Source organism: Mus musculus, chromosome 16, assembly GCF_000001635.26.
Source record: "Mus musculus strain C57BL/6J chromosome 16, GRCm38.p6 C57BL/6J".
Lineage (NCBI taxonomy): Eukaryota > Metazoa > Chordata > Mammalia > Rodentia > Muridae > Mus > Mus musculus.
In genome coordinates this window covers 71,249,526-71,271,141 of record NC_000082.6, presented here as the reverse complement: position 1 = coordinate 71,271,141, position 21,616 = coordinate 71,249,526, and the positions used below count along the sequence as shown (strand labels likewise).

General features: G+C 36.8%; 1 long non-coding RNA gene across 1 annotated transcript; it reads right to left on the bottom strand.

Moving 5' to 3' along the window:
- Positions 1-3,965: 3,965 nt before the first annotated feature.
- On the bottom strand, positions 3,966-21,238 carry 4930567J20Rik (RIKEN cDNA 4930567J20 gene). Its single transcript, NR_040576.1, has 3 exons — positions 20,912-21,238; positions 11,408-11,569; positions 3,966-4,185 (listed from the first exon to the last, which is right to left on the bottom strand). It is a non-coding gene; the product is annotated as an RIKEN cDNA 4930567J20 gene (long non-coding RNA).
- Positions 21,239-21,616: the final 378 nt, after the last annotated feature.

The window sequence follows — 21,616 nt, the reverse complement described above, 5'->3', positions numbered from 1 at the left end:
TGTTGTTCTTCCTGAGGCTTGCAAACCAAGCTCCATCACTTCTTCCTCTTACTCCTCCATTGGGGACCCCTTGCTCAGTCCAATGGTTGGCTGTGAGCATTCATCTCTGTACATGTCAGGCTCTGGCAGGGCCTCTCAGGATACAGCCATATCAGGCTCCTGTCAACAAGCACTTCTTGGCATCTGCAATAGTGTCTGGGTTTGGTGACTGTACATGGGATGAAGCCCCAGGTACATCAGTCTCTGGATGGCCTTTCCTTCAGTCTTTGCTCCACACATTGTCCCTGTATTTCCTTTAGATAGGAACAATTCATTTTTAAAAATTTGGAGATGAGTAGGTGACCTCATCCCACAACCTAACCTCTGTATATGGTCTCTACGGATTCTCCTTCCCCTTTGTTGTACATTTGAGCTTGTCTCAGCACAGTTGGGTACTAGGAGCCTCTTCTTTTCCTGGCATCTGGAACTTTCTGGTGCCTACACCCAGTTCCCCAGCTCCCACTGTTACACACCTCTGTTCAATTTCCTGACCCTCTGCATATCATTCCTCTCTTCTCCCACATCTGATCCTGTCCCCCTTTTTTACTTTCCCCTCCTCTCTTTCTCCCAATCCCTCCCACTTAAAGAAACTGTCTTTGAAAATCAGTGAGGTAAAATAGCATTATTAAAAGGAAAAAATAGAATTCACAGGTATGAGACCTGTCCTATGAATTCCTCATGAAAGAAAAGAAATAAAAAGAGAAGATACATTGGACAATCAGACTTGCAAGAACAATTTGAACGACCGATTCATGAGGTCAAAGTTTCAAGAAAGGTGACGTGGATAGCAAAATCAATCTCAAAATACCATTCTCTCTAAAGGTCTATTTAGGTGACAGTTTCAAAATGAACTTTCAGACATGGAAAGAGATTTATGTTTACCAGACTCAGAGATAGTAATAAAGACTTTTTTTTTTTTTTAAAGATGAAGCCTTTGGTGGGACTAATGCACTCCAGGGAGTATCCACACACCTAAGAGTATAGGAGAAGCACTAATGTAACCCAAATAAAAATAAACACCCACATTCGGGTAGGTACAGAACAATGGACAGATTTGGGAGGATATGTGTAAACGGAGTAAAGTACAATATATAAAATTCCCAAAGAATGAATAAAAATAATTTTAGCAAAGGGTCAATATGGGCAGAGATGTGCATGCAGCTGTGAACACACAGCAGGATGGACAGACTACCAACAGAATTCTTCACAGTCAAGTGTCTTCACATCTGTTTCCTGCCCAGGACACTGTCCTCACGGCATACATGATAGTTCACTAGAGAAAATTAGGAAGAAGACACCCATCTGAGCTCGGTTTCATGTGTTTGCAACTGGGTGTTTTCCGAAAGATGGTGGGAGGCTTATACAATTTACAATATCGTATCTTATTGGCTCTTTTCTTACATCCTTGTCCCTTCACCTTAAATCTTCCTGATATTAAGTGGAAAGCAGTCAAGCATGCACTATCTCTGGAGTAAAGATTTAAAAAAAATGCCTGAACAGCAAAAGTGCTTGATTTGATACTAAATAAATAAATAAGAAACACTTAAAAGATTTCATCCCAAATCCCCGTGGGAAATTAGTCCTGGGGTCCAAAGAATTATTTTTGTTAAGTCTGAATATTTGTTGGATTGAGGTGAATCTGTGAATTAAAGGTAATATGTAACCTTCATCTTCTCTCAAATAAAAAAGGATATTTTCAAGGATACAGACAGGTGAAGCTGAAAATACAGATATGGAAGTCTGAAAAACACCCACAAAGGTATTAACATTATTAATGTTTCATGTATCCTGTAATTATTTAAGTAAAAGTAACTTATGACAAGATTTTTGAGAAGAGTGTGTGGTGTTCTTTAGCATGTAACTGTTTATTACACATATTTTACCTGAAATATAGAAATCATTTTGAGCATTCACCTTGAATTCTCAAATTAATCACGGTTCTTCACTGTTTGGCAGGTAATCTTTCATCCTTCAATGACGAAAACAAAAGAAGAGGAAAGATTGATTCTAACTCCCATATTACTGTGAATATCTCCTGCATAAGTAATGACATATTCTAACATCTACATAAAAACATCTAAGCCATTATTCTTTCAAAATACCCTCTCTTCTAAATTATATGTGGAATGACAACTGATGAGGCCTGAAAAGCAGAAGATCCAGTGCAAAATTTCTTTCACTTATTATAGCATTTTTTTTGACTTGGACAATTGTGATTTTCACAACTGTATCTGGAAATCTGGGAATCTCATTTAAAAATATTTCTTTCCTACCTGTGGTATTCAGTGAGATGTGTTGTGTTATGTTATGTCACAGAGTCAAATCTAAAACGAACAACCTTAATCCCTGGGAACAGCAGTAAGAGAGCCCTCTATCCACAGAGACAGATTGCAAAACATGCGAAAATACCACTAGAGGAAATGTAATGTGTACTGGAATGACTACTAGATAACGGAAGAGGAGGTTCAGCTCATTTTAGAAATATTATTTAGTGTGAATAGGAAATATATATATAAAATCATTTTCCCAAACAATTAACAGATTTAGGAGGAACTACATATATCATGACCATTCACACAAAAATCCAAACAGCAGGATTCTCTGATAAACTTAGAAGCACATGACAACATTGAACATGTGTTTATGAGCAACCAAGTAATTCTCAGAGTGGGAGAAATAATCTTCCCCAGCGAAGAGCATGCCATATGACTAACCAAAACTAAATGGTCAGGCCTGAAAACATACACACATATGCCTTTATACAGACTGATGAGGTGTAATTTATATATTTAGGAATGTGTGTATACATATATATACCCATATGCATATGCACATATATATATATGCATATATTTAATGAAAAGAAGTGGCTATGAATTGAAAGAAAAGAGGAGAGCTATATCATAGGGTTTGGAGAGAGAAAAGAAAAAGGGAAAAAGAGGTAACTATATTATCATCTCAAAAAGGAGAAGAAAAATAGATGATATGTATGTAGACACCCATATGCCAGACAGATTCATATGTACTGAGTATCCTAATGCAACATTGTATTCAATCAAAAATATATTTATTTTAAATCAAGTATAACATGTGAGTGAACAATTAAAGACAATTTGAACTTGAGAACATAACTAAACAAAGAAAAATCCTGTAGTTGTAAAAATAACGAGCAGAGTGACACATGGTACATGATGACAGTCCATGGTAATTATGTGTTAGATTTTGGTCATTTCAGAAATATCTTCATTTTTGTCTGCATCTTATTACAGACAGCAAATAGTGTTAGACATCGCCCTTTCAGAAGCTTAAAACTGTCTTTTTTTTTTTTTAACAACCTGCATCATAATACTATAGTCCTAAATTTTACTTTGAAATTTTAATGGAATTATTAAAGGCATGTTTATGCACAAGCATTAATTTTTTTTTTTACATTACGATTTAGAAAAATTAAAACACAGTAACACACAATTCCAAATTGTCAGCTCTCCCTCTATGGCTACCTGCCTAAATTGATTTGAAATGAATAGGTTCAGGAAATGTAAGGGGCTTTTCTTTTCATAAACTTAAAGAGATGCAGCTGTTCCAGCAAGTGCAAATGATTATAAATTATTAGTGTCAATCAAAGGTGCGATTTCCATCTCCTGATTAAATCTATACAAAAGCGCTTCAAACACGCAGCTCAGCTGCCACCGAGTGACAAATCAATCAGAAAAGACAATACAAGTGAGTGATTAGTCTGTAGACAAAAGACAATGGCGTGTGGGTGGCATTTCCCTTCCCATGCAAAGGCCTTCTATTAATCTGAAAATGGAGAATGACCATTTGCATGCCTCTTTATATTTAAGTATTAAAAGGTTTTTCAGTATGAGCATGCTATTGCCCACAACATTGAAACAACAAAGGAAAGGCTTCAATGGTCTTTAAATGCATTTTTGAGAAAAATATAGGTTTATCCAATGTATTCAAAAATTATGTTCGTATTAATTGCATTGAAAGAAGAAAGAAAACACATATATCTGAATGTGAATTGAACAACAATATGAAGCTGTTTTCCTTGTTTCTTTATGATTTGTATTCCTCAGGATGCCTCTCATGTACTGTACATATTGGGTATCATCACCGAAAGGCCAAGATTTCAAGTCAACACTGAAAAACAAATTAAATGTTGGTTTTATTAAATTAACCATATATAGTTTACCAGTTTATCAGTAAGCATTTTGGTAAGGTGTTACCACTAATACATTTAAGTAGAATGTATTTTCTTTTCAAAATTAGTCAGAAACACATTATGTGAAAAAGTTGGGCCAAATGTAACAGTGTGTGCCTAAAATTCCAATGATAGGGAGACATAAGCAGTTGGAGCCGTGGGAGGGCAAGGCTAGCCTGGGCTACATAGGGCAACCTCTGCATATAAGGAAGGCAAAAGAAGAATCAACTAGCCTTTCTTTCATGGAAGAGTCTACTACCCCAGTGATGATTTTATGTGTAAGTTTTAGAAGGCAAATTGTAATATAATATTTTCATATCTTTTTTGAAATTAAAACATATTTACATCATTTCCCCTTTCTCTTCATCCCTCAAACCTCTCCTCCACCTTGTTCTCTTTCAAATTCATGGCCTCTTTTTCTTTAATTGCTATTGTTTTACATTTACCTAATGACACATCAACCAATCTATCGATCTATCAATCTATCATCTATCACCTGTTTATCTACCATATATCTTCTGAGTCTATATATTAGTCTACTTCTATATCTGTAGCTATATATTTGCATAAATATATAAATACAAGTTGCCAAATCTCTTTAGTCTATGTCAGTAGTTCACAACTTGCTTAATGCTGTGACCACTTAATATAGTACTTCATGATGTGGTGATCCACATCCATAAAATTATTTTTGTTTTTACTTAATAACTGTATTTGGGCTACTGATTTGAATCATCATATAAACATCTGCATTTTCCAATGGTCTCAAATGGGTCACAAATCACGGGTTGAGAATCCCTGATCTGTATGATCTCTGTACTAGTCAGTTGGCATTAGATGACCGATTAGGGGAAACCATTTTTTCACTGGTCTATGTACTCCTTCTTTGCAGTTCTTCATTTAGATTCTGAATACTGTGAGATTTTCCCTTCAATATCTCTTCTCTCCTATGCAGCCATACTGTTTAAGCAAAATGACTGTAGCTTCCCTGTCATTTCTAAGGAGACACAGATTTAGAATAGACTTCCAGTTCTTCTGTCATTTACAATTTTACCCCACCTCTATTTTTTTCTTTTATTTATTGATTAAGTTACTTACTTACTTTATACCCCAACTTCAGCTTCCTTTTCTGCTTGTCCTCCCATCTCATCCTGTCTCCATCTACCCACTCCACATGTTCTCATCAGGAAATGGGAGGCCTCCCATACATAGGTATCAACCAGTCTTGGCATATCAAGCTGCATAAGAGTAGGCACATCTTCTATTGAGGCTAGACAGTTTGCAGAAAGGGATTCAAAGGCAGGCAATGTAGACAGAGTACTTGCTGCTCCCACTTTAGGAGTCCCACAAGAAGACCCAACTGCACAACTGTTGCATATGTGCAAAGGGCCTAAGCCTGTCCCATTCATGATCTCTGGTTGGAATTTCAGTCTCTTTGAGCTCATATTGAGCTTAGTTGATTCTATAGGGTTTGGTTTTTTGTTTGTTATTGTTGTTGGTATTTTTTTTTTTTTTGCTTGACACTTCTTACTCCTTCAATCACTTCTCCCCTTCTTCCACAGGATTTCCCAAGCTACCTGTGGGTCTCTGCATCAGTTTCCAGCAGGTGCTTGTTGAAGCCTCTAGGATGACATTTATGCAACTATAACAAAATATCATTGATAGTGTCTCCAGTGGTCAAGAAACACTTAAATAAATATTCGACATCCTTGATCATCAAGGAAATGCAAATTATAAGGACACTGAGATTATACCTCACATCCATCACAATGATTAATATCAGTATCACAAGGGACAACACGTGCTGGCAACAATGTGGAACAAGAGGAACTCTCTTTCATTTCTGGTGGAAGTGAAAACTTAGACAAAGAATCTGGAAATCAATTTGGCCATTTCTCAAAAATTAGTAATGGATCTACTTCAAGACTCAACTATACCACTCCTGGTATTATACTCAAAAGAAACTCTACAAAACCATAAGGGTACATATTCAACTATGTCCACACCAGTGGACAGAAACTTGAAAAAATCTAGATGTCCCTCAAATGAAGAATGTATAAAGATAATGTGGTGCTTTTACACAATGGAGTAGTACTCAGTCCTTAAAAACAATGGAATCCTGAAGTTTGCAGGCAAATGGGTGGAACTAGAAAGGGTCATCCAGAGTATGGTAGCCCAGACACAAAAAAAAACCAAACATGGTATGTACTCAATTATAAGTGGATATTAGTCATAAAGTACAGGATAACCATGGTACAAACCAAAGACCCAAAGAAGCTAAGAATCAAAGGTGTTGATCAGCTCTGGGAGTTTGCTGGTAGAATTTTGTGGGTCACTTATGTATCCTGGCATATCACCTCTATATAGTGATATTTTTGACTACTTCCTTTGCAATTTGTAGTCTGTTGATCTTCCTTAGGTATTGTATTAGTCTAGCTAGAACATCAAGTACTATATTGAATGACTATGGAGAGAATGGGCAGCCTTGTTTTTTTCACTAATTTATAGTGAGACTGTTTAAGTTTCTCTCCTTTTAATTTCATCTTTATTATGGGCTTTCTGTGTATTGCCTTGATTGGATTTAGGTATGTGCCTTGTATTTTGCTATGTCCAAGACTTTTATCATTAATTGGTGTTGGGTTTTGTAAAAGGGTTTTTAACATCTGACGAGATGATCATGTGTGGTTTTTTTTTTTCTTTCTTTCAGTGTGTTTATATGGTAGATTACATTAATAGATCTTTAATTAATAGATGTTAAATCATCCCTGCATCTCTGGAATGAAGCCTTCTTGACCATGATGGATGATGTCTTTGATGTGTTCTCGGATTTGGTTTGCAAGTATTTTGTTAAGTAATTTTGTATCGATGTTTATAAGGGAGACTGGTCTGGAATTCTCTACCTTGTGTGAATCTTTCCTTGGTTTAGATATCACGGTGTCTGTAGCTTCATAATTCCTACCTCTAATTTATGAGTAATTATTTCTTTTCAAACAGGCATATTAGCATATAGAGCACTTTTAAAACTAACTATAAAGTTAATTTAAGATTTAAATGATGTAGTGGTTCCTATTCCAAATTTATGATTATGATATAGTATTGATTTTTAAATGAATATAATTATCTTTGTGTTTTCATGCATGTAATCTAATGTAGGATTTAAGTAAATTTTTGAATTAATTTGGCAGGGGTATGAAAAATATGGATAATTTTTTAAGTATCTAAATTTCTGTTTTGTATCACAGTTGAAACATATTGTTATTTTATGATGAAAAATCCTGAGGTAAAGCTATCTGCATAGGTTTTGTATGCCATACAAATAGTTGTGCACTCCTCTTAATTTTTGCATTATCTGTGAGTTCTCAGTGGTTTTTTTTTCTGCAAATATGAGAAAGCAAGTGACTCTTTAATTTTCTTTACATCACTTTCTCAGAAGCAATAATAATAGTAATGATTGTGTGTATCCTCATGTGTGTATATCTGTGTCACATGGGTATATGTTAAGAAATATATTTCTGTGTGAGTTCATATATTTTATTTAAAGAGAAGATAGTCTGGGTTAAGCTGATGGTTACAATATTAAATGAATAAAAGCACTAAAATATTAATATTCTTTTCTGAAGAATATATAAAATGTTTTAAATGTAAAATTAGGCAGCTTGAAAAAGATAGTATTAAATTAACCCATCGCATTCATTTGGAATGGTGTAGTAGTATTTGTACAAGATATTTATTTTGTCTACCTTTGGTACATGGTGTCTCCATTGAATTTACAATCTTTCTTGACACTTGGGGGGAGAAAGTGCTCTAGGCACTGGAGAATGACTGAAGGTTTTTGAAGAGAGAAATGACAGGTAGAAAGGTGTATTTAAGAAGATGGATTTTGTGGCGAGAATGTGAAGAGGATTCAGGCCTTGGGAGAAAGGTGGCAGTGAGATCAGAGATGCTGCAGCTCCCCACAGGCTGTGAGCATGTAAGCATTATTTCACTAAAAAGTCAATAAATGGCTTCAAGGCAAAGATTTTATCATATGCTTTAAAATACTGAACTTCTTTTCACTGGAAATAGAATAAAACAAATCAGAGATAGCTCTGTAAAGAAAGACAAATGGAGACACAGAACTGCTAACATGAGCTGAGGTAGTTCTCCACCCTAGCTGGGACAGTGCTGTGATTAGAGTCTTGCCACCCTGTGTGGCCTGTACTTTGCCCAGTGATGGTAGCTTCGACAGACAATGAATAATGAGAGAGGGTGAGTTAACTCTAAGTCTCAGACTGAGAGAAGTTGTCTAGGCTTCCTGAGAGATTACTTATCTTAATCGGAATAGAAGGCAGTAAAATGTTGTTTATATTCAAACAGCCTTGGAAAACCATACGAACAATACTTGAACTTAATTTTTTTTCTCAAAGTATATTTCTCATGCTGATATTTTGGCAAAATGCCAAGTTCCATGGAGGGAAAGATAAGTGCGGATTCAATATATAATTGCTTTTGCTGAAATATGGATTGCAACCAGAGAAGAGGTTAACATTCAGCAGAAATCACAGTAAATGAGGCTTAAATGAATACCATACAAATATAACAACTTCTCAGAAAGAGACAACATGATGCTTATAGCAGTATTGTTAAATCCCAAGTTTGTTAATTAACAGATAAAGCAATCTCCTTTAATTGTATCTAATTAAGATAATTTAGTCTCCAGGGTTTCCTGTGTTGTTGAAAAAATGAAGAATAAAGAATTATTTTAAGGAAAAACGTGTATTTTTTGTCTCTTCATGATCTTGGTGGTAACAAAATTTCAAATGAAATTATAAAATAATAAATAAAATATGGTCATTGATTTTTAAAAGGGTTATACAGAATTAGATTTTATCCTAAATGTTTTTTTTCAGATGCTTTATATTAGAAAGCACTTCTACTATCTACACAGTATTATATATTAACTTTTTATTTTAATTATGTTTCTTACTTACATTAAATTTGTTTTTTATAATTGTTTCTATTTTATTTTACAGTCTTGTGATCATTTGTCTTCTTAAAGTCAAATGTAAGATTATTTTTTAACTAGGTTTGTGTGCAAAGCAAAAATATATCTAAGTGGTTCCAACTTAGATAATATAATATGCAGGGGAAATTTTAGAAAGGATAAATTCTCTTTTAGCCTAGCCCAGTTGTCATCTGGGAGGCTTTATCCAGCATAAAGCAGAAGAAATTCTAGTAGGATAAGCTCTAACTATATAATAAAGTTTTATTTAACTATATTACTGTAACTCCAGAAACAAGATATTCTAAGGGAAGTTTAAGGAACTGTCTCAATCAGTCTTGCCACCTTTGGTTTGCTAATGGTGTTATTTCACAAGTGACAACTGGGTCTTCTCCTCAAGAGCAAACCTAGATCATCCATGAATTTATTTGCAAGGCTAATATAGTTTTGTACTGTTTGAGCTTCTTGTGCTGGGAAGACCTGTAATTAAGCCAGCTCTGCCTAGATGGTCAGGAATTGGGAGCTAGGTGGCTCAGAGACCCAGAATAGCAACAACTCAACTGGCAAAAACAATTACAAAAAGAAAAAAAGAAGGAAAGTTCAATGAAATGAAATGATTCCGAATGATATTTTCATATACTTATGGGATGCATGCCTAGCCCAGTTGTCATCTGTGAGGCTTTATCCAGCAACTGATAGAAACATTCAGAGACCCACACCCAAATATTGGGGGTGGGGGGTTGGGGAACTCCAGAGAAGAGAAGGGAAGAAAAATTCCAGAGGTTAGAGGACAACATGTGAACACTGCCAACAGAATCAACTAAGCAGAGCTCATATGGCCTCAGAAGCTGAAGAGGCAGCCATGAATATTCATGGGTCTGTGCTAGGTTCTCTGCCTACATGCAGTAATAGTTTCACTTGACATTTTTGTCGGATTCCTAACAATGGGTGGGGAGGATGTCTCTAACTCTTTGCCTGCTTCTGAGATCCTTGTATTCCTACCAGGTTGTTTCAACCAGGCTGGATATAAGGGTTTGTACCTAAAGTTATCCCACCTTGTTATGCTGTGTTCAGTTGATATCTCTGAGAGTATTACTCTTAAATAAAGTGAAGGAACAAGAATGAATCTGGGCGAGAGGGTGGGGATGGGGAAAGGTGGAGGGAGGTGATTTTACAGTCAGGGTGTATTATATGAGAGAATACATAAAAAGAAAAGAGGACGAGAAACTGGGTGGGGATGTTCAGTGGGTTTCCTTTCCTAAAATGGCATTGCATTTTTAGCATAGTTTATAACAAGCTTCCTATATGTCAGGCAATATGAAAGCTATTTTATACGTATTGTATTTCCGTAACACCCTTATAGTTCAGAATTCATTAGTATGCATTTCTTACTCCTCCCTGAAATGGCCTCCCTCAAACCCAGTTTTGTTTTCCTCTACATTTAACTGTATATAAGAAACCCAGCATACAAATCAACTTTTTTTTTAAATAAGTCCAACTAATAAATGAGTTTTGATAATTCAATTTTGAATTCATATTTTAGACCACATACATTCATTTAAAAAGGCCTTCTCACCTTGCTGGGTCTCATTATTTGCAATCAGTAAGAAAGGAGAGAGGAGAGTAAACGTGGCTAACTATTGTGTGAGTATGAGTGTGTGTGGGGTGCATGTGTGTACACTGTGTGAGTATAAGTGTCTCTGTGTGTGTGGGTCGTGCATGTGAGTGTGTGGGTCAAGTATTAAACAAACAAAAAAAGATGGCAGCATCCTTCCACTTAAAGATGATCCAAGTTTTCACAAATATCAGAGTTCCATAATCTTGTTTAGATGTTAAATGCATTACCACTTTCAATCTCAACTACTAGTTTAAAAAGTTTAAAAACTAGCTGATGCAATTCAGTATTTCTCACACAAAAGTAAGATAAACTAAGAAAGTTTCATGAAGGATAAGGCACAGTTTCTTGACCTTTCTTAAAATCTAACAGTGGCCAGTTTACTAGAACATAGTGATGCTTAGATTCAAGTTTCAGATTTTATATGAAATCCAATATGTAGTTCATTCAGTATCACTGGGGATTGTGAAAAAACAAAGATTGTTATTTGCTTAACAGATGTCTTCTAAGAAGAACTTTCTGTAACATTTAGATTTTCATAGATCCAAACCTTTATGAAATTCACCTCCAAGTTTTGTTATGCAGATGTAGATTTCCTCTGAAGCAGCAGCTGGAATTTTTCTTTACAGACACCTACACTGCACAGGGCTGACTTTGGAAGTAGCTATTGACTTTCTGTATCCAAGGCAGTTTCATATTGATCTTGAGGCAACTCAATTACGAACACCTGGAAGAAGCAATGAATTTGAATAGCGTTCATGGCTCTTTTTTAAATACATCTTTTTCCTCCTTTGTGAAGGGCAATGACTTACCGCTTGCAAAATGAATCAAACGGATATACTCTTGTGCTCTTCATGAGGGTAAAAGGATAGAATCTTTAAGACAAAGCACTTTTCATTAAAGGTGAGGTTCCTTATGAATGCATATTCTACCCAATTTTTATAGCCTAAAAGAGTAAGTGCTTTCCTCCTTCTAAAAAGTCTACACTAGCTAAATGTAAGTTTTCAAATGGTAGATTTTGTAAGGAGCAATCGATGTCTTTTTTTTTATTTTCAAAATAATAAAGGAAACATTATATCTGAAGGAGAAGAGAACATATTGTGGGACAATTGAATTACCCTTTATTGCGCCATGACTAGGTGATTTCTTTTTCTTTATAGAACTCTAGCAGTTCAGATGTGGGGAAGAGGAAAGATTGAGTTCACAGATAAGAGAGGGAATGCCTATGCTGTGATTCTGCCCGCCCGAGAGTGTCTGTAGGATGTTTGTTAAATTGACACCATGATCCAATCACTTCTCAACCACTGGCAGATAGGATGATCAGTAGCTCATGAAGGCAGGAGGCTCTTTTATTTTACAGGAATAAATATAACGACAATTACCTTGTTGATGATCCTGGCATGTATTACATCATTTAGTACACTATTAGCACATTAAACTCCAGTCTTTAACTGGTAAAATAAAGTGGAAGAATTCTTTATTATTCCAAAAAAGATGAAAGAGAGTTGGTAGTCATGTTAATGTTGGAAATGATCTTTCACATTCTGAAATGTATCAGTTAAAATCCAGTTTTGTCCAATTATCATATTTATGCCTAAACATGTATGTCAATACGATGGCTTTCTATTTAGGCATGCATATTGATGATTCCACTTTTGCCATTCTAGGAATTAGTCTAAAAATGTGAGAGGTACAGGAATAAATTGGGTCTGTCACCAAGATTATTATTTAATAGGAAAACGTAATATAGGACTGGAGGTATAGAAAAATGCAATCTTCGGTGTGGTGGAAGTTTCTTTTTTTAGTGAGGACGATTGGATCAAATTTCCTAAGAGAGCTATTAGTGAAATTATCATTAGAATGAATCTCTCTTCTTGCCAAATGCTCACATGGAATTTACGTGGCCCCTTGAATCTTACCTGAAATTATGTGTCTCACATACTAGAGTAGGTCGGCTCACACTCTTCCTCAGGATTTGCTGCTGTCTCTATGATTAGTCGAAACGCTTTACTTGATGTTGAAGAAAGAATCATTCAGAAGTCTCGTAGGTTAAGAGCTATTAAACATGCCCTAAAATCTTATTCCATAATAAATGAATTTACCCTGTTTGGGATGTTTCTCATGGTTACTTTAAAATATAAATATTGGCTGAACCTTGTCTTTTATTCTTTTTATTATACAGAAAAATATAATTTTATTTTCTAATATTTATTTGTATTTATTTTATTAAATTATTTTACTTATTTACATTCCAAATATTGGCCTCCTTCACAGTCCCCCCTTCCAGAGTTTTTTATGCCATCTTCCCTTTCCTTTGGCTCTGAGAGTGTGTTCGCCTGCCCTCCCACCTCACCTTTCCAGCATTTGCCTTGCCTAGGGCATCAGTCTCTACAGGATCAGGTGCATCTTCTTCTGCTGAGGTCAGACAAGGCAGCCCTCTGCTACAAATGGGGGCCATGGAGCAGCACATGTATGCTCTTTGGTTAGTGGCTTAGACATGGGAGTTCTAAGAGGTCCGCGATAGTTGATGCTGTTGTTCTTCCTATGGGCTTGCTATCCCCTTCAGCTCTTTCAATCCTTCCCCTAACTTTACCACAGGGGTCCCTGACCTCAGTCCAATGGTTGCTGCATCTGTCTGAGTCATCTGCCGGTAGATGCTCTCAGAGGACAGCCATTCTAGGCTCCTGTCATGCGTGCCCTTTTGCGTCTGGGTTACGTTGCTCAGGATCATATTTTCTGGTTCCTTCCATTTGCCTGCAAATTCATGATGCCCTCATTTTAAATAGTTGAATACTATTCCATTGTGTAGATTAACCACAGTTTCTGTATCCATTCCTCTGTTGAGGGACATCTGAGTTATTTCCAGCTTCTGGCTATTATAAATAAGGCCGCTATGAACATAGTAGAGCACATGTCCTTGTGGTATGGTGGAGCATCTTTTGAGTATATTCCCAGGAGTGGTAGAGCTGGGTCTTCAGATTCATAAGTATAGCTACTTATAGATGAAAATAACTGTGAATTTTAAAAATAATTTAAATTTTAAAATAGTTTACAGTGCAAATACATAATACATACTGTGTGATTAATTTTTTTAAATTTTACTTTAAATCATGCCTCAGTTTTAGCCATCTGTTTATGTCTTCACCTTGGCTCCAGATTGTGTAGGGCTCAACGAGCATTAACTGTGGGAGTCCTCTAAACACGTGGGGTCATAGTCCAATGACCGTGCGTTTACTATGTGCACTCTCTTCCTCTCCTTGGACCTACCTTCTGGAATGTAAAATAGCTTTGCTAATTTAACCGCTTATTCTTCACTTCAGGTCTGTATACAGAAAATTCTAAATATAGAATAAGCAAATAAAGAAATTTGAAAGAAAAATATTCATCAGTGCAGCAAAGATAAGGGAGGCGGGAGTGGGTGGGTGAACACTCGGGGGGAGGATGGGATAGGAGGTTTCCAGGGGGAAAACCAGGAAAGGGGATAATATTTGAAAGGTAAATAAAGTGTCCAATAAAAACCAAAAACAATAAAATAAATAAATAAATAAATAAATAAATAAATAAAATAAAATAAACCCCAAACTGTTTAGACACAAAATTCAGGAACCAGGTTACTCAATAGCCTGAGGGGGAAAAAAACCCCACAAAAACATTACATATACTCAATGATTTATTTGACTTGAAAGAAAACCCAGAAATCTAATGAAATCTCACATGTTAGGAAGAAAGTAATTACACTAAATTATGTATCTTATTTTTTTCATTTAATCTCATTGTTCTCATTTGATTGACACACAGCCGTGATATTAGCAAAATAGGGATTATAGATATGATAGCAAAAGAATGATACTTATGAGATAAAAGTAAAAATTGAAGCTATTTTAAAGATATCTCAGAAAGCTTGGATTAAAGCTATGACGCCCTCTGGTGTGCAAATACTTTACAGTCTAGCATATATTCTTTACACCATAATATCCTCTAAACACTAATTACAGGGGGGGAAGAAATCCACTTACAATTTAACAATTCAAAATACATCCAATTATGAAAGCCCAAAATACTAACACCAAGCAAATTAATGATATTTTTTAAAGTGCAAATGAAATGAAGTTTATTTATTTTTGTTCCTGCATGCAGGTAGCAATTTCAGATGAGAATGCCAAAGCCTCGAGTTCTACAGCCGGTTGTCTGCACCTCATCAGAGGATTATGAATAAACATGCAGAGAGGAGTATGCAGATTTCCTAGCAGAAAAATCCATGAATGTTTTAACACCCAGGGGGTCAAATTATAATAAAGGGATAGCACCTGTCACTGGAGGCAAACTACAAGATCACCTTTGCAATCCCTAGAGCAACTAAATCACTGACAATTTAGCCTTCCTCTGGCAAGCAGAGCCTCCCATGGCACAGGCGTGTACATACCTCTCAAAGGGCCACATGCTTAAATTGCTTTAAATTCTACTCGTTCATTTTTTTCCTAAGCAACACTGTTTTCCATGTACCACATAAAAGCCTCCCCTCACAAAGACAATATGAATTCTTATATTTTTATTCAACTATGAAAGGGAAATTTTACACGGTCACCTTTGATCACGACAGTTCATCCCTAATAAGATGAAACCTTTCAGTTCATGAAAATATCATTTTATACAACATTTGTGAACAGATTTGTTCTCTGGGGGGACGCTTCAATAAAATGTCTTGAATTATCTGTCTGGTGACCTGTGTTTACAGAAAAACAAATGGTCAGTAATCATCATCAATATTCTTCAGAGCCAATGAAGAGTATACTTTGGGTATGTGCATCTCTCTGAGAAATTGTGCTCAGTAGACATCCTTATAGCCCAACCATGAAAATTCACTTTTTCAAAGTCTCCTGAAACTCTTCATATGAGTATGCCACCATTCTGGCCCTATGTGTTAATTTTAGGGTATTTTGATATGGGAAGACCTTTCCTGAATATTAGTAGTTCTTTGAACTCACACACTGGTGGCTTCTTTGGTACTTTGAAAGCCATGGAGGTAGACCATAGCAAGCAATTCAAGGTAGAAAAAAACCAGGATCATGTAAAATCTCCAGGAAGTAGCAAGAACAGCAACCAAACTGGTAGAGTAACTTGGGGAAGAGCTTGTTTCTGAAGTATAAATTTTCAGTATTCACTCCAGACTAGAAAGCAATGTTCTATTCGATGCAAACTCAATGCTTTCTATTTTGGCCGGGTAGCAACCCAGGTGACCTTTTCTATTTCTTACCAAATTTCAATAAAGTCACATTAAATAAAGCTACTGTACAAACTATTCATTATTTTTCAAGTCTAATATGTCCTGTTAGAATAGTTTCTTTGCAGTGACTTCCTGATGTGTCCTTTGCAAGTTAGTCAACATAGGACCACTGAGGAAAACAAAGAGCAGCACCGCTTTCAAGTGAGAATTGACAGAAAATCCATTCTATGAAAGCATGAGATGAGCAAGTTTTTGACAGAAATTGACATGAAAAAGGGAAAAGGTAACACTTGGTATCTGCACTGAAGATATAGTGTAATATGTGTAGTTGAACCATGGAGGCACTAAAATTCCAGACATAGGCTAAATTTTACAAAAAAAAAAAAAAAAAAAAAAAACCAACCAACCAAACAAACAAAAACTAGTAAAGAGATCTATAAAAATGATATCAAGAAAGAGATCATGGAGCTGAATATTGTTGTCAATTATCACGTTCTCTTTTTTATCCATTTTTGAAATTACACAGCACTGAGAATCATTGCAACCTGCACAGGGTGGCTGTTTTGTCCTCCTTGCTTGATATTGCATATAACACCTTGTGCTTTAAAAAGTAAAACTGGAAAATTTATCACACTCACTTGTAAGAGGCTGATGACCATTAATATAATTGTCTTTTCAAAGACTATCTTTGAGTGGTAAAGACTAAGTTATGGTTGCCTGGGTAGGTGCACTTGTGTGCGTGTGTATATACATTAGTATATATGTATTTTTCTAGGTGTACGTGTTAAATAAGACTAGTTCACAAGCAGTTACTGGTTGTTAGTAACTTTAATACTATAATGAAGAGCTTATTTATCTATACTCATTAAGTTAAAAGATATAACCTATTTAGAATACTTTTCCATAAATTGCTGGGCCATGATACTTTCATGAACCATGCATCAACCTTTCTTTGTTTACAATATAACTTCTAAATGAAATTTCTATGAAATGGGAACAAGCAAATGTATTCCATGCAATTTTTTTCCACATAAGTCTCTTGCTCAAAGAAATTTGAGAGTGATTTTCTAAATAAAAGACATGTGTGACCATCAGTACTAAGGCGCTTTGGTCGTCAAATAAGAATGAAGAGGGTGAACACAGGAATTTGTATATAATCAATTTCTGAGAGTCATTTTTGAAGCAACATAAAGATCTGGGGGATTTATTTTGGTTCATTTTTATATGGTGTTATTCAAACAAATTTATTGAGTCACTCTAGACTCCAATAAGCAGGTAAATGGGAAAAGAAACATAAATAGGAAAAAGAAACTAGATTGATGATAGATGGATGATAGATAGATAAATGATAGATAGATAGACAGACAGACAGATTTTTAGATAAATAGATATGAACACAATAGAGTATAATTCTACCATGAATAAAAATGAAATCCTGTTATTCATGAATCACAAGAAAGAGACAGAACTGTTGGGAAAAAGACATTTAAAAGAAAAGAAAAGCAATTAAATTCGAGTAAAATTGCAGTTTAATAATTGTATTATTTCAGCAAAAGCAAATTTTTGGAGGCATATGGATGGTAGAAAGCTCAGGAGACAGCCCAGATCTGTACCTTTCTTGGATTCTTAATGCTCGCTGCATCTCCATCATCTTTACTTGTAAGTCGATTATCACCCCCTTCTAAACAGAACAGCAACTTGCTGAAATGGTATTTAAAACTTGATTTCTTTTTCTTCTAAAGAACAGTTAGTTTGCTTCAGTCCGCATAGGTTTACCTGCCATTCATCACCTTTGTCTTTATTGATTAAATGACTCTAGTGACTCTGTATTCAGTCCAACACCTCTCTTTCTAAAAGGTAGGACTTTGAGAAAAGATGTACTTTCTGAGACCAAATGGACCCAGGGCCACAGCTGACACTTTATTCAAAATCTATACTGATTGCAATAACTGGATCCATCATGTGGCCATCTCCATTGATTGCAGGGATAGCTGATGACTCAATTGACAGCCATTTTGTCTGGGAAAACCCAGAAAGATTAAAACCACCTACATCTAGAAACAAGAGAATAGAAGTGAAAAGGCAAAAACAGAGAAGAGAAAAGAAAAGAAAATCAGTAAAGGAAAAGAATAGTAGGTAATGAGTAAAATAATAACAGTATTATTATGAGTAAAATCTAAGCAGTATTTTTGCAGTTACTCAAACCCAAACTATGCCACAGGTACTGTAAAAGCAACCCCAGATACAGTAAGGTTAAATGATACTTCTGATATGCTGGGTTATAGAAAATAGAGTCGTAATGACAGGAATCCAAAAGCATAGAGTTGCAAGGATAATACTGAGTGAAACTTACTTTTTAATTTAATATTTTAATTTTTTTTATTCACTTTACATCCCTCTCACTGTGCCCCTCGCAGTCAACCCGTCCTACAACCCTTCCCCCATCCTTCCCTGTCCTTCTCCACCTAGGTGGGGGCCTCCCTGGATAGCCCTGTATCCCTGCACGTTGAGACTCTGAGAGACTAGGTGCTTCCTTTTCCACTAAGAACAGACATGACAGCCCTTCTAAAAGAACATATCCCATATGTAAACAACAGCCTTTGGAATAGCCCCTCCTCCAGTCCTTCCGGACCCATATGAAGACCAAACTGCATATCTGACAAATTATGAAAACAGAAATGTCTAAAAGTCTTGAAGAAAGTCATCCAAAAATATATTTATGTTTATATTTCTACTAAGTTACACCAGTGTCACCTAAAGCAATTTTTCTTTACCACCAAAATTTTAAAATCCAGAATTTGAATTTATAAAAAATGTAAATAAACATTTTATACTGTTGGTTATTTATTATTAATATTAAATTTATAAAATTAATTTCAGGAAAGCTTGGTGTATTTAATAAGATTAAGTTACCTAAAACAACTTTATTCAAAGAACTGTAAGCAGAAAGGAATATTTTTCAGAGTAGTGAGTTAAGCACAAAATAACTGTACCATTTTTAGTAATATTTCTGGTGTTAATGTCTGAAGTTACCAATTTTTAGTACACTGCTGCTTCTGAAATAGTGCATCCTTTACTTATTTTCTTATTACAAGGTTGCCACTGAGTTTTGATTGATTTATTTTCAAATAGATTTTAGCATTGAATTACAATGCATGATTAAGTAAATTTTTAGAGTAATTCAGGTGTGTCTGACAAAATTGTTTAATATGGGATCAGCTAGTTGCTAATATGGAATCCTCAGCCCTGAATTCAATATCTTGCTTGATCATGCAGAAGAGGGTAAGACTGTAATAGCCAATGCTTGTGTATGCTTTTAGGAAAGAGTATTTTCCAGACACAACAGGGGATAAGAAAATGTGAATTCACAGGCTGGGGCAGGATGCTCATGACCTGCAAAGTTCAAGCTGGACAAACTTTGCAGCACTAATGAAGATTTGTGGGCACAAATTTCCTCCTCCAATTGGAAAATAGTAGCTGTTGGGAGATGCAAAATCAGTTTTCTTCAGATGGGGGCACTGGGCATATTAAGCACATTCCAGGGCAGGCATCCTGCTCACAACATGGAATCCATCTTCTCTTTAGTCCCCTGTGTCACTCACTCTATGTATCTCTGTGTGCCTCTGTTTCTGTCTCTGTCTCTGACAGCTTTTCTGTTTCTGACTCTTTCTGTCTCTCTGTATGTCTCTATCTTTGTCTGTTTCCGTTTCTTTCTCTGCCTACCCACCCCTTCCTCTCTTCTCCTCTTTCTCTCTTGTCTTTAGACAGTCTTTAGACAGCTCAACATGGCCAGGAACTCACTCTGTAGACCTATCTGGCCTTGAATTCACAGGCATCCACCTGTGATCTGTTTCCCTAGAGCTGAAATTAAAGGCATAAAAGTCCAACCCCTTTCTTTCTTTCATGCTTTCACTTTTTTAAGAGTGAACAAAAATATTAAATATTGTTATTCTTAAAACAAACATGCACGTGTACATACTGAAAGTACACAAAATGCCTCTGAAATGCAATCTCTATGTAGTTATTCTCCTTATTTCATGTTTTAAAACTTTTTATTGGTACCCCGGTCCCACTCATCTTCCCATCTCACACCTGCCCTCTGTCCTTGCCTCCATCTCACCAAAAGAGAAAAAGGAAAAAGAAAACAAAGCAAACAAACAAACAAACAACAACAACAACAACAAAACTCTTGTTGAAACTGTAATGTGACACATTGTGTCCCAAAGTAGAGACTTTTGACCACACTTCTTTGCTTTCAAACGTTCATTACACTGAGTCATTGGTCTGGTTCAAGGCCTCTGTCTCCTGCTACATTTGCAATATGGGAACCTCAGGGGCTGTCTTTTGGATATCCCGTTGTTGCCTTGTGTCATAGAGATGCTGTCGTTTTGGATCTGTAGGACTGGCCCCTGCATGCACTCCAGCAGTTCATCAATGGGGTAGATGTTGGGATGAGCCAATTCAAAGCCCTGGAGCTCACTAGCTCTCCCACACTCACACTGCCAAGGCAAGCTCTCCTGCCCTGCCCAGGCTAGGTCATCCAGTGCTACAGACAGAAAGGAGCAGAGCCACCGCTCCTGTTCTCATGCCATCAGGATCATCTCTACTCTATGGCTCAGGCAAGGTACAAGGTCCCCTCACCCATGTGCTGCAGAAGGTGAGGGACAGGGACAGCTCTCCTGCTCTCACGACTCTGGGTCCATCTCTCTTTTCTGCCATAGGTGGCAGGGGGCACATGTCGAAGTGGGCATCTTGTTCTTCTCCTACTTCACTGCCCAGCAGACAAGATGCAGGGACAGCTTGCCCATGTTCATACCCTCGGGCTGGTTCACCAGCAATACTCACAAGCAAAGAGGAACAACTCTACTGTCCTTTCAGGGTCATGTGCCAGTTCTACCCAGCTGGTTAGGGACGAGATGAGCGCTCCTTCTCTTAACTCCTCAGGTCCAGCACTCCCACTATGTCCATGTGAGTAGCAGACCCAGTTCTGCGCAGATCACATATATCAACGTGTCCATAATCAACAGCCCAGACCAGGGACGTGTGCCTGGCCTTTGGTGGCAACTGCATGGCCACAGACCTAGACATGGTCCTTGGCCGCAGCACAGGCCAAGATTCCATCATGGTCGTAGGTGGGCATCACTACCCTGAAGTCTCAGTAACATCTTTCTCCATTGCGCCCACATCCTTCTGCTTCTCTTTCTCTTCGGTTTCTCCACCTTTTACTTGCACCTCTTTGTGGCGTCCTGGGGTCTCTGTCTGGGATCATCTCTGAAGTGGACTCAGGAATTCTATATCCCGCCCATACCTTATGACGACAGGCAGGGGTCATCTCAGGCATGGTCTGCCCCACCCCCAGCCCTGTGTGGTGCCACACTGGTGGTCATCTTAGGCTCGCTACTGGTCTGGGTCCCTGTGGCACCATCCTGGTGGTATTTCAGGTCTCCATGTGCGGGTCTTCTTTTGGGGGCTCACTCCCTCCTGGGGCCATGGTTTCAGGCAGGTTTCTTCTCTCTTTTGTTTAAGAGACAGAAAAAAATATGAAGTTGG